The following is a 4,738-nucleotide window of genomic DNA, read 5'->3' as shown; positions in this document are numbered from 1 at the left end:
CCACAAAGTTATGAATGTCTCAATAATTAGACATTGTTAACTAGGAAAGCAGAACAGATGTTGGGTGATTGCTGCAATATGCTCCTAATTTCCCACAACTATTTGCAGCAGTTCCCTGAGTAACCAATACATACCAACACATCTACACATTGATTAAGATTGCATTAACTGTTGTTACGTGTGTACCCTGCCTTAGGAACATAGGAAGTTGCCTTATGCTGAGTCCTGCAGAGTCTCTTTCAGGCAGGAGTCTCTTTCAACCCTACCTGGAGATGCTGAGGTTTGAACCAGAAGCTCTTCCACCAAGCTCTGGCCCTTCCATCTCAGTCCATAGCCTTCAGAGCAGCTTATGCTCACAACCATGAGTTATTACTTGCCAGACTCTCATTCTGAGTTTTAAAATGTATCTTCTTCATTTTTGTTTACTGTCTTCTGGCATGTTCTGCATGTCTACAAGGGCAAAACCAATCATAATTCCTAAACAGTATAGAAATTGCAATACCCATTTGATTTATTTCCCCTCTGCTTTCATCAACTCTTCTCCACATCTCGTAAATAAGGTCCCAAATAATGTCCTAAATAATGTCTCACTCAGGGATGCTCATATGCCACAATATTTATCAACATGTATACATGAAATATATGTTTGGTTCAAAATAATGGTACTTTGATCATTTATTTATGTTAAGAGGTGGTCGTTACACCCGAGCGTAGCATCTGCGGTTTCATTTACGGCACAGAAACAGAGTGATTACTGTATTATGAGGTAACCGCACTCGGGGGTATTACAAAACATGAAATACAACTGAGTTGAGGAAGTTCTCCTAATTTTCCAGGCCTGTGATTATCTCATAGGAGCTCACAGCTTGCAGTTACCAGATGTTTCACAATATCAGTGGCTCTGGAGTTGCTTCCGTGTTATAACAAGAAGATTTTACAGCACAGACTAAGGCTGGCATTTTCTCTGCTGGAAGAAGACAAAATTGGCAATTTAGAACAGCGGTTTTAGCTGAGCAGTTTGGTTAACATCAATTAATCTAATTTATTAAAACATTAAGGAACCAATCACAACCAAGGCCTACCATAGTTCTTATATGTGCCATGTATATCTGTGGGTTAATATTCTTTCATTCAAGCTACAGTAGAAAACATATAGGATCTAAGCCTAAAACATATAGATGCCCAACTTCTGTGGGATTATTTGTGTGTGTGGACTTCGCCCTCCAGTTAGTAGCTGATGGGCCAGGTTCTATATTAAAGTGAGGACTTCACAGCTATGAAACAGAGTAACTTGGGTGACAGGCGTTACATACAAAATGCAAAAAGCCAAGATAGCATTGTAGTAATTTGGTTTGCATGTAAAACTAAGCCAAAGCCTGGCTTAGCATGAACAAGTAAACATGTGGACTTCTAAAGGGAAAATCACAGCCAGTTTGCTCCTTCTCCATTCCTGCTGCTGTTGCACTGCTGTGAGCTAAGATGTGCTTTGGCTTAGTCAGTGCTATGTCTGAACCCAGGCTCATGGTTTATCTTGTTCCAGACAAGCCAGAAGCAGTTGCCAAGGCTTGTTCTACAGGTGACCACTCATTGGGGAGACAAATGACAAAGCATTGGGTTTGGAGGTAATGCAGAGCCAAATCGTGGCTTAACTCACAGCTGTGTAGCAACAGCAGGACCTGTGGGGACAGCAGAGGGGTCATGATCTCCTCTCAAGTAGTTCAGATGTTTCCTCATTTGCAGTAGACCATTCTTTGGCTTAGCATTAGGTGCAAAAGGGCTTGCCTCTCACAACTTTAAAAAACCAATTTCTTTATCTCAAAGACAGCATTTAACCACACCTTAATTAAAACTCAGTTCTAATACCAAACATACATTTGTGGTGATGCATATTGATCTGAGTACTAGTTACATTGTCCACAAATGTCAACCCGGAATGTCCTTCCACAATATGCATCAGCAAGCAACAGGTCTTAAAAATTTATGACAGCACAATCCTAAACATTGTATGGGATTAAGTTTCATTGTGTTCAGTGAGACTTACTCTCTAGTAAACGAGTTTAGGATTGCAGCTGGTAATGGGCTTTAAAGAGAGTCTCTTAACTCTGCAATTTATTTTAAAGCCAGATGTTTATGCACGTCATCAGAATGGAAAGAGATTTTAAAAGGTGTATTTTATTGTGTATAAGGTCCTAGCATCAGGCTGAAAAGCGGTGTAACGGTACAACATAATTTCAAGTAAAAAAACCCAACCACTTAGTACTGAAGCAACAGTAGATCAGGGGAAGAATAGCTAAGAAGGGGTGTGCAAAAATGTGCAAAAGAGTGGGAGGTAGGTCTTTTTTCACATAACTCTGCTCTTTCAAAGTGGCAATTTTCACAAGGCAAATTGAACATCATGAAAATTTAGCACAGCACTAAATACATTTAATAGGACTATTCAAGGTTCATAATGCGGTGTGCAAGCTATAGAATTACACATAAGAATTACAGTGGCAGTATAATTCTGAATACCACATAATGGAGACAAACACCAGGGGAAGGCCTTCTTCTTTGTGCCCAGCTTGTGCTCACCCAAAAATTTCTTAGTTGGCTAGTGGTGGTAAGAGAATGCTGGACTACATGGAACTTGGTCTGATCTGGTCAGGCCATGCTTGAAAGTTCTGTGTAAGTGCCCACATGAAAACAGCCACACTTTGTTGAGAGTTCTGGGATGTCCTCTGGTCAGTCAACAAATGAATTTGTCCATTTGCTCTAATTTGCCATCACAACCACTTATTACTGACCGGCTTTTAAGTAGATATTTTGGACAACCAAGCGATTGTGAGGTAAAAAAGGTAAAGGTACCCCTGGCCGTACGGGCCAGTCTTGACAGACTCTAGGGTTGTGCACTCATCTCATTCTAGAGGCCGGGAGCCAGCGCTGTCCGCAGACACTTCCGGGTCACGTGGCCAGCGTGACAAGCTGCATCTGGCGAGCCAGCGCAGCACACGGAACGCCGTTTACCTTCCCGCTGGTAAGCGGTCCCTATTTATCTACTTGCACCCGGAGGTGCTTTCAAACTGCTAGGTTGGCAGGCGCTGGGACCGAGCGACGGGAGCGCACCCCGCCGCGGGGATTCGAACCGCCGACCTTTCGATCGGCAAGTCCTAGGCACTGAGGCTTTTACCCACAGCGCCACCTGGGTGATTGTGAGGTATTTTAAATCAAATCCGGGGGCCATTGGCCTGCCACTGGAGTCCCACTTGTTTGCTAAACTATTTCTACAATGGATGATCTCTTATTGAAATAAAAGTAACTGCCCCATGATAATAAATTAGTAAAATGTTACAAATTCTTATTGATTAAAGCTCAGTCATTAAACAGATTACTGAAAAATCATAATGACTTGAAACCCTTAAATTACATGCAGTTCTGATACCTTAACAAAACCTAAACAAAATTGAAATTAGTGCTAGTGCTGTCTGTTTAGATTACAAATAGGTTTCTTGGCAAGCATGCATCTAATAAACATAATATATGATGTGTAGGGGGAAAGGAGTATGAAATGAAACAGATGTTCATCTTCAAACAAATACATTCAATATCACATTTGAAGCAAGCATTCATCATTCCTTCACCGAGAAGAATCCCACTGCGGTTAACCACATCTTTAAGAACATCACAGTGATATCTACTTACAAGGCAGCTACATTCATAATGGAAAGGAGTAAAAGATGGAAACAGCTGCAGCTGAGGTTTAGTGGACTTCCACAGATTGAAAAAGGAAATCATGACTCTACTTAGACAGGTTTTATTTGGCTATAATCAGGTTTGGCTGTTCTGCTCCCCAGGGAATACAGTAATTATGGCTCACTAGACTGAAGATAATTACTGCATTCCAAGGGGATTGGCACCTGCTCTCCTCTTTCATGCTGAGTTTAAGAAAAGAAGAATTTACTGCTGGATCCAGGACTGGATGGATCCATAACCTGTCCTGATTGTGTTCTGTGTACATAGTTAAATACCAGTGGTCAGGGATCTGTATGAATGAAACCACTCCTCAGTATGAGCAACTCTTCATTTATTTATTTATCGACCTATCAACTTTTTATCCTGTCATTCTTCCAAGGTGCTGCCTATAGTGTCAGCTCCCCATTTTATCCGCTCAACAACCTGGTCGTGAGCGCGATCAGGGCACATACATTCAGTGAACCTTTTTAATCTACATACATTTTCCATACATTCCTGCCTGTTTTCTGAGATCTGCTGGAGGAACAGTGCTAACTCATGGCATCACTTGGGCAGCTGCAGGAAATGGGGCATGTAGCACAACAAGGATCTATATGGTGGAAATTCATTGACTTAGTCAGGTGTTTTCTGTGTTTAGTTTTAGACTACTTGAAAGGAGGGAGACCTTTCTAGGCCAAGAGACTCAGCTGCAGAAGACAAGGGCAAGGACACTTAGATCCGTACCCTACTGTAGCGACTACTGTATCATTTATTTATTTTTATCTTTTAAATATATCGTAAGCTGCTTTGATAACTTCAGTTATTTGCAGAGCATAAAAGCTCCTAAATAAATAGTATTTATTTATTTATTTATGCAAGGAGAAGGGGACAACAGAGGATGAGATGGTTGGACAGTGTTCTCGAAGCTACCAGCATGAGTTTGACCAAACTGCGGGAGGCAGTGGAAGACGGGAGTGCCTGGTGTGCTCTGGTCCAGGGGATCATGAAGAGTCGGACACGACTAAAACGA

The 4,738-nt window shown here is 41.6% G+C and overlaps 1 long non-coding RNA gene across 1 annotated transcript in view; it reads right to left on the bottom strand.

The window, feature by feature from the left end:
* Positions 1 to 645: 645 nt before the first annotated feature.
* The window catches only part of LOC308475966, a 5,118-nt gene continuing 1,025 nt past the window's right edge, over positions 646 to 4,738 (bottom strand). Inside the window, exon 2 of the long non-coding RNA XR_013985591.1 lies at positions 646 to 967. This is a non-coding gene — a long non-coding RNA (uncharacterized lncRNA). The remainder of the gene's footprint in view (positions 968 to 4,738) is intronic.

Source organism: Podarcis pityusensis, assembly GCF_964106645.2.
Source record: "Podarcis pityusensis genome assembly, chromosome: 4".
Lineage (NCBI taxonomy): Eukaryota > Metazoa > Chordata > Lepidosauria > Squamata > Lacertidae > Podarcis > Podarcis pityusensis.
This window is presented reverse-complemented; position numbering and strand designations above follow the sequence as displayed.